Below are 13426 nucleotides of genomic sequence, written 5' to 3'. Positions count from 1 at the left end.
ATGTTGAGTAACTGACATTAGTGACAGTTGTACAGTGATTTTGGGACGAAATTTAAATTTTAAATATAGCAATAATGAAAACTGAAAATTATACTTTTATTAATATTTTGAAATATTCTGAATAAACTCCCCATATTATGAAGAATAAAATTAATATCTAATACCGTAAGCAAACTTGGAAATAAAAATCGATATTATAACTGACACCTATCAGTGCGGAGCTACTTACGCTACCGATCTTTCTGTTGAATGCACCCTTTCAAAGTAACGTGATAGCCCATGGGATCTGTTTTCTGATAATGTTGCTCTGATTGGTTGTGTGCATATGACATAAAAGGAAAAATTTTTGAATTTTTTTAGAATTTTCGAAAAATTTTCCATTTAATCAAACAGTGAGAACGGAACAACTATTCCTCAATTTGGATAAATAAATCATGTGTTTTTTCAATGGGTCCATTTTGGAGCACATCATAGCTCACTTAGTCAAACCGCTAAAACGACTCTGAAGAGGACGCGGAGGCAAATCTTGAAAATCGATGATGGAACTGGTCCAAAAGAAATATCTTATCTTATGCATTTTATATGGCACATTACAGCCATCAATACCGGCATTATCGTCCAATTTCTGCATGGAAAATCCGAGGACCGTATTGAAAGCCGTTTGCAATAGCGTCCAAAATGGCGCGATGACTGCATTATAAATTATTCTTTTGTTTCTCGCAGCACACGTCGATGGTCCATCCAGTTGTATATCATCCCCATTGTGATTTTTGCCGTGCGCTGGAACATTCCGCAAGTCGGAACGCTTGCTGTCACGTGCCATGATGCATCATAGGAACGAGGTTTTATACATGCCAGTGATGCATTCCGACGTCATATTTTGCAATCATGGCTTGGACTCCGACATGGAGTTTGTGTTTTATGTACAGTTGGAACATATATGAGTTTTTTTGGGAGTAAACTGCTATTATAAATCTTCAACTGTGAATTTTTCGCAAAAAAAATTAAAAATAATTTTATATCCTATTCTTTCCTCAGAGAGAAAGACGGAGTGGAATCGCATATAGATGTTTGGTAAACATGCCGCAAAAATTCGAGAGGTTCATCCTCGGACTATTTTAAAGATATTTCATCCTTTGATGATTCCTGAAAAAGTTCTTTGTTGCGAAGATTTAGATCGAAAAACATTTTCATCGGAGATCGCTGGATTGGACGAGGTGAACTTCACGGATGGCCTAGTCGATCCCTGGACTTACACCGACTGGATTATTTCCTATGGGCCATCTAAAGCCATTACTACTAGGCCCGTGAAAGATCTAGACGATTTAAGACATCGGATAATTGCTCTGTGTGACTCTATAAGAAACGACCCTTATGTTTTTGAAAGAGGTCAGCAGTCTATTAGGAGAATTTTGGATGGTTGTATCCGAGCTGCAGGTAGCCATTTTAAAAATTGTGGGGGTTAAGAAATGTTACAGGTAATTTTAAGTAATAAATTGTCATTTGTTGAACATTTTTTTCATGCTATCTATATCTTCGCAACAAAGCGCTTTTTCAAAAATAATCTGATGATGAAATATCCTCAAAATAGTCCAAAGAATAACCTTGTATAAGAACATGACGAAAAAAAATTCGATAGAAAGAAAAAAATCATCATTCTTAAAATCAAATCCAATACATATCCTCATGATTTTCTGCGCTTGGGATTATCGTAATGAACCCGTTTCCGTCTTCAGTCACAATGCGATGCAAAAATCCCTTCCATCTTTGCCTTGTAAGCAGTTGTTCACAAAAAGACAAACGCCGTTTAACATCTCTTGGTTTCAACTCGTACGGCACCCAATTTCCATGTTTCGGAATCACTCCCATGACTTTCAGGCATTCCAAAATGGTATGTTGTGTCTCTCTCAAAAATCCTGCCAATTATTGTTTTATTTGACACGAGTCTTGATCTAGTTATGCCTCCAATTCTACATCTTCTTAAACCTTCTCTCTTTCCACCGCTGGTCTTCGACGTCCAAGTCACCGTTCCTGAAGCGTTGAAACCACTCTCGGCACGTTCTTTCACTAATAGCGGCCTCACCATAGGTATTTGAGAGCATTCGATGAGCCTCAGCCACCGATTTATTCATATTGAAGCATAAAATTGAAACCTCCCGCAAATGACGAGAATTTAGCTCGGAAGCTGACATGTTCAATCGAGAATAACTCCGTAATGCAGACACGAATCGACTAATATTTCGATGGCGTTATGTTCACAAATACCTAAACTTATTGTATGACATCTACAATCTATTTATTTCGACTACCACTTACCGCTACAACCATCTATTGCAAAACGGTGAAAGCCAAATTGCAAACCTAATATTGTATTTCAGGGGTTAACAATTTGACTTCAGATGATAAAATTTGTAATTCAGAACAGTACCGAAACTGAGGTACCACTACAATATTCAAAACAGGTACTACATACGTAGATATAGCTATTCATTTTTATTACTTAATTTTGAAGTACATGTAACCAATTCTGAATTCAATTTCGTATTTCTAAATTACAAATTTTCAAATCCCAATTTTCTTGAATCAATGACATATTGCCATTCTGAAATAAAAATAATCGTTTTGAACATAACGTTCTTCTTCTGAATTTCAAATTTCCTATTCAGAAAAACAACTTTCAATTCCGAATAACAATTTCGATCTTCTGAAATTCAATTTGCTTTTTTTAATTACAATTTATGCTTTCTGAATTATCATTATCAATTTTTCCGGGAAATGTGCTTGTATGTTAATGACACAAGGATTTTGGACATACTATTCTTTTGAATTTTTCGTGTTTAAATGTCTGGGAAAATCACCTCTGAAGTCGAATCCTCATTTTCTGAAAGACCCTATTTATTTTATCATAAAGAGAACATCATTGTATAATTCAAATCCAATTTCTCTCTATGTATATAACCCAAAAAAGGTAATTCAATTAAGCTTAGGTACGCCCCAAAAATTGCAATTCCATTGTGAACTCAGTATGCGAAAGTGGTTTTTAAGGCGTGAAGGGACACAATGAAAACATTCTATCACCAACTTAGTTCAAACAGTAATCCGAATGGGACTCAAGAACAAACGAGAACAAAGAGTTGAAATAGTTTCGACGGCTTTTTCCTCATGTTCAATCTGTTTACACGGCGAAGTAATGCCTGTCTTCTGGACAAAAAAAAATAAGAGTAGAAGTGCGGTGAATGAATTTTCAACATGTTACATAATACGTTCTTTCACGTTATTCACGATATAAGGATATGATTAGTAATGGTTGAAGGGTCTTTCTTTTGGAATTTAATAAATAAACTAAACTCATATATGTTGCTTTATGAATGAAGCAACTATTTACAAATTATCTAACTTATAAATAAAGAAACGACAATTAAAGTCCTTTCTCTATTTCAGTGTCGTAATGAATTCATTACAGTTCTAAATACAGTGCTATAATGAACTAATTGTTTTCAGTTATATTTTTCGTTTTGTGGTTGTCTGCAAGAATTAAATGCGTAATTATAAATTTTTGCAGAATTCAAAACGTACGATGTAAATTTATTTTCCGTAATCTGTCAATTTTCATAACAGTCATACCAACTGCCAAGATGCGATAGGTACAGATGTCACTAGAATGCATAAACTGAAATTCTCATTGAATTGCTACAATATTTTACAAAACTTGACTGAATTAGAGAAAATAATATCGTCTAACACTCGTTGCAATTCCTACACTCTTCGCTCGTTTTCGAATTTCGCATTCGTGTTGGAATAGGAGCCCATTCTGCAACTTTTTTAGGTGCGTCAAGTTGGTGATCCACTCCTCGAATTTTGATATCAAATTGTTTTGGGTATTTTGTGCCCATTTTGTGCCAATTTTTGCCGTATGAAAAAAATTTTGTGCCCATTCAGTTTTCGAGATATTTCGATTTTTTCCCGTGAGTCACCAACTTGACGCTGTGACTCACACATGGAAATTTTAAATTTTTTTTATTTGGCTATTTTGTGCCCATTTTGTGCCAATTTTTGCCGTATGAAAAAAATTTTGTGCCCATTCAGTTTTCGAGATATTTCGAATTTTTACCGTGAGTCACCAACTTGACGCTGTGACTCATACATGGAAATTTTCATTTTTTTTATTTGGGTATTTTGTGCCCATTTTGTGCCAATTTTTGCCGTAAAAAAAAAATTTTGTGCCCATTCAGTTTTCGAGATATTTCGAGATTTCCCTGTGAGTCACCAACTTGACGCTGTGACTCATACATGGAAATTTTCAATTTTTTTTATTTGGGTATTTTGTGCCCATTTTGTGCCAATTTTTGCTGTATGAAAAAAATTTTGTGCCCATTCAGTTTTCGAGATATTTCGAGTTTTTCCCGTGAGTCACCAACTTGATGCTGTGACGCATAGTAGATGTTACATATTACTTTACCATAGTAATATTCTAAAGTAGTAAGGGCAAAACATTTCTATTTTTTATGTTTTATTTTATGAAAAGATAACAGTTTTCTTCACTGTATTTTAAAGATTTTCAAATGAAGTTAGTGTTAGTAAATAAAGTAATCTCGTTTTGAATTATAATTAAAATGATCTATCACAAAGTAACGGACTACTCTATCCAATACCTAATGAAGGATCTAATAAAGAGGGCAAAAATAGTGTTCCATATACCTACATTTCCCAACTTCAACTATCACTTGGAATGAGATTTTTTTTCTCTCCAAGCTTTTATTCCTCACATTATTTCAAAGTAGATCTTGAAACTTTGTACGTGAAGCAGCTTACTCTGAAATACATGTTCATACATTTCTAATTATCAGTGAATTGACGAAAAAAATTAATTATAACGAAATTATAAGACCAGACTAAACAATAGATCTAAGAGAAGAAGAATATATAGGAATGAAAATATATCATTAATCTAAGTACCTATTTCCGATGAAGTAGGTATCGTTATAACAAGAATTATTCATTATTGAGAATCGGGTTATAATGACTCATCTCGTCCGCCATCTTGGAGCCACCATTTTGTTCATATAAATTTAATTATCTATAATATTATTGATATACTAAATTTTTTTAAAACTCTGGAATAGAAATCAAAATAAAATTTCTTTCAGGTAGCACTCATGAAATTCACTTTTTTCTGAAAGAAATTTTAGATAACATGCAAATCTGTACCATACAATTCCTAAATGTGATTCATTTAGCTATTTCAATACTATTCTTATCCGAATATCTCAAAATTTTCCTTAAAAAAAAATAAAACACTTTATTCCCATAGCCATTTAGCTATCATCTCATCAACTCATGCGAAAAACTCAATATTTCTCCAAAAAAAATTAAAAACGCGTTATTCCCATAGTAAATTCGCATTTATATTATATTATATTTTTATATTGTCTGTTTTATTGAACATTCCTATCGTGGTATCCTTCAACATGAAATTAGAATATTATTATTATTTTATCCAACTTATATGTACCTCATTAATGGACATGTCAACATCTCAAATTAATCCCAATATATTTATATATCAGCTTAACTACTATACTGAATTAATCTTTCTAAGTGATGAGGTATTTCTGAAGATAAAAAGGTATTGAAACGACGACTCATTGAAATTTGAGTTTCCCCACCTCAACCCAATGCCTGCCTGCCAATGCAACAACTCATAATTATAACTAGGCTTCCGATAAATATGCATTGAAAAAATTCATACTGTACAGGGTGTTTCAAGTTCGACGGCCTATTAGACGTTTCTGGAGAACGGGGCCGATTTGAAATCTGAAAATTCGGAGTATGACATTGTTTATGATGCTCTATCCAGCCAAAATATTTTCGAAGTTCCTGCACTTCCGGTTATACAGGAATTAAGAAAAAATTTTTTCAAAAAGAACTTTTTTTTTCATTTTATGTTCCAGATATTATCAAAATTTCCATTTTCAGATACTCTTTGCTAAAATTATTGCGTTAGTCCTCATAGCTTTCAAATATCAAGAAAAAAACGAAAAAATAGAGAATTTCCTCAGTCACAATTACGTGAATTATTTTTACTGTGAATATCCTATGCGTATACTCAATTAACTTCCTCAAACTAGAATGATGTTGGAATATCATGCATATCTTGAATTTGAGAAATATCATCACAGGGTGTTTCAAATATTGTGCTAAAAATTGTGAACAAAATTTGATCATAACTTTCGATTTCCAAATTTGAACCCTATTTTTTTGTGATTTCGTTGAATTCTACGGTGAAAAATAAGGGTAGTGTCCGAACATGATTATGCTCTCAAATTCAATAATTCAAGAGTTATTCGAGATTTTATGAATTTATGTTATACGTTGGCCAATAAAACATTATGTGCTTCGCATCTTTCTTCTACAACCGTTGTTTGTTGTTTCATTTAATGATTAAAAGTTTTATCTTTATCTTTTCCTTACAGCTTTTGTATAGTGGCATTGTATAATATCTGAACATAGTTTTTTCGCAATAAAGATTCGTCTAGAGTATTTAGCTTAATATGTTAAAAAAAAAAGTTGTAAATTCTTCAATGTCGCAAACAGAAAGTCCGCTGAAATTAGAGATTCACTCAATCCTTCAGTGAACGACTGAGACGACAAACGGATTCTAACGCCCCCATTTAAAAAAATATACAAATATATAAATATACAAAACCATCGAGTAAGGATACAGAGTGATTTAAAATTCAGTATCAAGATATCGGAGGCGTATATTTCAGGTCAAAATAATGCTTTTTTTCAATAACCTGTGCTCGCAAACGTTCGTTACAGAACTACAGGGCATAAAAGATTTTTTTTGTCCTTTCTTCACAGCTCTTTCAGTTTTAGAGCTCTTAAGATAGTAAGAATTGATTGTAAGGGGAATATGTTTTCGCCTCATACACTTTTTGCAGTACGGCGCTGGTGAATTGTAACATATGAAATGAATGTATATTATATTCATAAATTTTTTGGTTTCTGTTACTTTTACGCATCTGCGATCGTCATAGAGAAAAAAGTGAAAAATTTTTTTGTAATCGGCTGCATTTCATTAAAATTTTTACTAATGATAAGAACCTATTATTACATTGAAAACAAAAAACTTTTGGTTTAAGAGCAAATTACAAGTTTCCTTAGACATTAACTAAAAATAAGAACTTAAACGTTTTTGGTTCGGTAACTGAGCGTTTGCGGACATATGTTCATGTAAAAAAGTCTTATTTTGACCTAAAAAATACGCATCTGAAATCTTGATACTGGATTCTGAATCACCCCCACAATTATTATCTCTAGCAAGTATCTAGCAGGGCCGGCGTTAGTGGTGAAACCGACTGTTTCGGGCGCCTCTATTCGAGGGGCAGCAATTTAGCCCAGAGTGTATTTCTATAAAAATATAGTCTTGATTCTGAAAAACAACTTGAGGTTGGTCCGCTCCGCTGCGTTCATCAACATTCCCTGCAATAAAAATTTCCAGACCGTCTTTACTAAGCCGCCTGTTAAATAAATAACACATGGCAACCCAACCAATATACGCATTGACTATTACCCTAATTGAAAGAGGGATGAAATGTATTTCACAAAGACGAAAGAAAACACTATCTTCGCTTTCGAATTATGTGGAAGTTGTTTATTCATTCAACATATTGGAAATTCCTACGATTCTGCATTCGAAACTAATTACTATTAAATGCCAAATGTTTTCGGCGGAGCATACCTATGTTTTCCCATTTAGTTTTCGAAGTTCTGCGTGTGATCGTACGCAGTTGATATTTTTTGTGTCTTGTGGATATGAAAATCAGATATATTACTTACAAGGGCGTAGATCTATTTTTTCCTGTGGGGTTTATCGTCGACATTGTTTACTTATATCTATAATGTGGGAAAAAGAGGTTTGATAACGTAGTTTGAACCAAATTATTCGAAATAATTTTGTGTTTTATTAATAATTGAATTGTTTCTATCTTATACTTATACTGGATGTTCCTGAATTGAAGTTACGAAGGAAAATGAGGAATTCCGATTTTTTACTGACGGCTTGTTTCCAAAGGAGAGTGAAATGATCATTATTGGTCCATTTTATGGAGAAATTTTAGTTCTTCGTCTTTACGGTTTGATTGATACTTTTTCAGCGGGGGCGCTAAAAAATTCTTCGCTTCAGGCGCCAAAATTGCTAGCGCCAGCCCTGGTACCTAGTGATTCAAAAACAATCTATTTTCATCATGAAATTTTGCTATAGTTTTTGAACGATCTAGGGTCAATTTGGCGCTCTTGAAATATGCCCCGAGGAAAGCTCAACTTCCTTCCCACCCGGTCACTACGGCCCTGGGTGTGTTTGTTATGTGCATAGATAAATTAGTTTGTCTATGGTTCTGTGTGTTCGATTCTTAGACGGTGTATTCAGGTATGCTGTTTTGACACATCGTTTGAATTCTCTTAATTTACTTTCAGTTTCGTTCAATCTGTTTTGCGATTGTTCGACTGTTTTGTTTTTGAAGTCGACCAAGTTAACATCGATTATGTGTTCCCTTGTAATTCTCACCAGATGTTAGTAAAATTAGCAATCGGGATAAATATTTTCTCCAAACACTCCATTCCTTAGAGGTTGAGTAGACAAAAGCTCATAAAAGTTGGTTGGGATTTGTCAAATACATTCTCGACGTACGGTTTTATTTGGCTTGTTTCTATTTGTTTGAAAACAAATTTTATTTTGAAAATATGCAGATGAAACAGAAAATTAGTAAATATGCACTGCAAGGCAAAAATATCTCATTCGAGACACAAAAATGTATATTTATACGCATTAGCATATGTAGTTAAGCAAATGCAGATTTATCCGAAGCATAATTTTATAATACAATGCTCGTCGCTGAATTGTGCTACATTTATCCATCTCACTGAAATTACTACAAATATTTCGAAAACTGTAGGGGCTCAAAATCCATACGATACGCCACAAAACTAGCACAATTTATCTAAAGATGAAAATTTCCGTCCGACAAGTAAGTGACTCACAGGGAAAACTCGAAATATCTCGAAAACTGAATGGGCACAAAATTTTTTTCATACGGCAAAAATTGGCAAAAAATGGGCACAAAATACCCAAATAAAAAAAATTGAAAATTTCCATGTATGAGTCACAGAGTCAAGTTGGTGACTCACGGGGAAAACTCGAAATATCTCGAAAACTGAATGGGCACAAAATTTTTTTTTTACGGCAAAAATTGGCACAAAATGGGCACAAAATACCCAAAACAATTTGATACCAAAATTCTAGGAGTGGATCACCAACTTGACGCACCCAACTTTTTTTTAGAATATGTATACTATTTTTGAATTTACTAATTCCGTTCTATATACATAGGCGTATAGAGTAGAAAAAAGTTGACTTTGCCTCCGCCATTTTTTTCCGAAATTCGAGGATTTATTGTAGAAAACTGGTTCAACATTTATGATTCAAAGTATTGTCTTTCGGTGGCCACTAATTTCTCCCAACTTTCGAGCAGCGTACAAATCCCGCGTTGACAAAACCGGTCATCTTTTGAAGCGATCCAATTTTTTACTTCTTCACAAGTGCTGGTCAGCCAGGCCGTGTGCTTTTGATCAAAACAAGTGATAGTCTGAGGGAGCAACGTCTGGAGAACACGGCAGGTGGGGTAGGTTCAACGATCTAAACTATGTCTTGACTAAAAAAAAAGAAGTACAATTTCCAATAGTGAAATAATATCGTACGATATTAATTATCTATCTGGTTAATGTATCAATGTATCAATATAGTATAATGGCGTGGAGATCTTCTGTCTGACAATGGTTATGTTGCTGATTCATTAACCAAATAGATAATTAATATCGTATGATATTATTACACTATTGGAAATTGTACTTCTTTTTCTTTTCATCATTAATTTGCAAATATCAGCCGTTTTATTCATTATAATATGTCTTGACCACTTTCGCAACAAAGGATCCAGCATTTTCATGCTGTAAAATCACTTTATCATGTCTCTCGTTGCATTACGGCCATTTGTCTTTCAATGCTCGGTTGAAATGCATCAATTGCGTTCAATAACGATCGTCTGTGATTGTTTCAGTTGGTTTTAACAACTCATAATAAACTACGCCGAGCTGGTCCCCCCAAATACTGAGAATGATCTTGGAACCGTGAATATTCGGTTTTGCCGTCGACGTGGAAGCATGACCGGGATGTCCTCATGATTTTCTGCACTTGGAATGATAGTAATGAACCCATTTTTCGTCTTCAGTAACAATGCGATGTAGAAATAGCTTCCGTCATTGCCTTGTAAACAGCTGTTCACAAGCAAACAAACGCCGTTCAACATCACTTGGCTCTAACTCGTACGGCACCCAATTTCCTTGTTACTGAATCATTTCCATGACTTTCAGGCGTTGTGAAATGGCTTGTTGAGTAATTCTCAATGAAATCAATTCTGGTATTCTTATAGCATGTAATTGTCATAATCAAGAAACTGGGTGATTTGTATGGAATTTTTCATTGGGGAAATGATTATCATATTAATGACAAACTAGGTATATTCCATGAATAAGGTATTTACTTCGATAAATCCATCTGGGTCTTATTAATGAAAAAAAATTTTTATGGATTGTCAAACGAGCCGAATCAGAAAAGAAGTCAAGCCGAATATATAAATGGAACAAAAATAACAATTCATTTCAATTGGAGCAGAGAATTGTCTCGGAAAGTTCCAACTGTCCTCGTTCCTTAATGAAATTCCGATATTGTGAGAGACAGCATCAACAAGAATGAAACATTTTGGCGTCACGTACCTATTATAACATGAATTTGCAGAGATAACCAGAAAACCCGAAAAGCTAAAAAAACAAGCATGCTGTTCGAAAACGGAGGCGTCAACCAATTTCATCTTGTAGAAAATTTGATTGAAACTGTCACTCAAGTTTATATTTTCGTCAGTTGGTTCAGAAAACTGTTTCACAATATTCAATAGTGGAAATATTCTCTAGGGAAACGGCATGGTTTTTTATGAAATTCAGGACTTGTGAATAAAATTGCCATTTTTGTTTGTAGTGATTTAACATCGCTAAAAATTTCAAATGAAGTATTTCATTTTGATTTTCACTGGATATCTGTATATCATTTATCAAGGAAAATTGATTTTCTCCTATATATCATTTTAGTGAAGTGTTCTCTGATTCTCATTTTTTCAGTCATTTGAGCACTGTTAATTTTTCGAATTGTTCGACGGATTCATATCACCAAAAAATTTTTTTTTAGGGTTTAAGTTCAGACTCCGAACCTTAAAAAGGATGGAGCCCTAAAATCCTCGACTATTTATGTCAATCCTGCTAAGCATCGGAGCTAATTTTCTGAATTTCAATTACATAATTCTGAGGACTCAAATTTTTAAAAATATTTCACCATCTTTTTTCGGATTTGTTTCTGTCTGAGCTAGCCCGTTTCATCTGGCTATTTAAAATACCTAGAATGTTTGTTTCATTGGATTTTTTAGTCTAAATTTTTCCTCATTCTTTATAGTAATCGGCAAACCTTAGGTGCCATCAAATAGTGTTTGCCGAGGAAAACTAAATATTCTTGAATTTTTTAAAACCATTGGCAATAAGGGAAAGAGAAACGTATTTCAACTTTTCGAGAGAAGAAGAATTGAATTTTTTATATTTTCGCCTTTTTTGGAGGAAGCACTTTTCTCACAAATTCACAAACTGGGTGAAAACCTTGGATTTTTGACGAAAGAAGAAAAGTTCTAGAATGACTCCCATATGATTTTCTCGATAGGTTAAAAGAAGGACGAAAATAGACAGTAGCGGAAAGTTTTTTAGATTTTCTTTCGAGGAAAGATAAGTGATTATGACATTTTCGGAAAATTCATATGAATTCGGAGAATATGTTTCTGTGGTAGGATATTTACCTAAACTTACTCAATAATAATATCCGTTCATTCTTCGAAGGAATAATTCGAATTGAAGACCTCGGTGCAAGAACCGGGCAACTCCACTTTTCTGAATTGTTGGGAAATCAAAAAAAACTTTATATTTTCAGAAAATGTGAAAAAATTATGCTCAATGAAATCAAAATTTCTAGAGGAACATTAGACAAGCCTTATTTATTCAATCACTACTTTTCTTTCATATTTTAGACGCAAAAATTTTTGATTTGAAAAAATGGAGTTGCCTGTTTTTTGTTCCAAAAATCACATTTTACAAATAAAAATGAAACAGTGCACTGTTTTTGGAGTTTTATTGCAAATAAAAATGAACATATAATGATTAAATAATTATTTTAAACATAAGAAGAGTCACTAACACTACCTTCATCGCAATCTTCGTTTATATCTCCAGAATGTGGATCTTCGCCTCTATCAGTAATGTTGTCAAACAAGCGGTTATAATAACCTTGGTCATTTAAAGGTACATACTTTTGTACTAAGTCTCTTAAATCCTTGATTTTTTTAGGATTTATCTCCAAAGGCCTTGAGTGTGCTTTATTATTAGGCATTGGGAATGCTATATTTCCATTTGGGTTCATGAAAAATTTTGTGGAAATAACAAATCCTGAACTTACAGAGCATTCAATATACTGATGATTTTTTGTATACCTCATTAATCTATAGGTTGATATAGCAAACTTTTCTCTTTTTGGTCCTTTGGGGGCTGATTTAAAAAGTTGCTTAAAATGGTCCGAAAAGTTAAGAATCATGTCTTGTTCTACAGGAACTACCTTAAATTTTTTCGAAGTTTGTTCAACTAATTTTATCCATTCTGACGGTAGATATATTCTTTCCTTCTTCCTTTTATTTTTTTCTATGAGTCCAAATGACCTATCACACGGTAAAAAACTGTGTCCAGGTTCGGGGTACTGGTGATGTATTTCACGAATATTTTTGTTTGTATTTACCAAAGTAAACATATATTTCACTAGCGTTTGATTTTTGTTTTGTGCAAAGGCATTGTCCGAAAAAATGTATAACGTCTTTACTGAACCAGGCAAATATGTGTGTATATAATGATGAAGAAAGGATATGACCTCATTACTTCCTTTCTTAGCGGTCTGCTCATCGTACATGTAGAAAGTTGACGTCCCAAATGTTCCCGAATAAATACAAAAATTATATTCCCAAAGTTGCCTTTTGTAGAATACATCTCCGGCTGGTACATCTCCCACTGCACGGCGCGACCAATTCGGTGCTAAAATCAGATAACTCCTGGACTTGCCTGTTACTTGCACCAAAATGGTTGATCAGATAAATCCTTTGCTACGCTTACTTAATGGAGATTCGTTGGATTTGCACGATTCCTGCACCAAAATATGCGCAACTTCGAATTTTCAATGCTGAGTGCCAAAACTCAATTTCGGTCAAAAATGGATTTGCCCGGTTCTTGCACC

At 33.8% G+C, this 13426-nt stretch overlaps 1 protein-coding gene across 1 annotated transcript in view; it reads right to left on the bottom strand.

Moving 5' to 3' along the window:
- The window catches only part of LOC123671608 (hemicentin-2), a 425727-nt gene that overhangs the window by 147246 nt on the left and 265055 nt on the right, over positions 1-13426 (bottom strand). The window lies entirely within an intron of this gene.

Source organism: Harmonia axyridis, chromosome 1, assembly GCF_914767665.1.
Source record: "Harmonia axyridis chromosome 1, icHarAxyr1.1, whole genome shotgun sequence".
NCBI classification, from domain to species: domain Eukaryota; kingdom Metazoa; phylum Arthropoda; class Insecta; order Coleoptera; family Coccinellidae; genus Harmonia; species Harmonia axyridis.
This window is presented reverse-complemented; position numbering and strand designations above follow the sequence as displayed.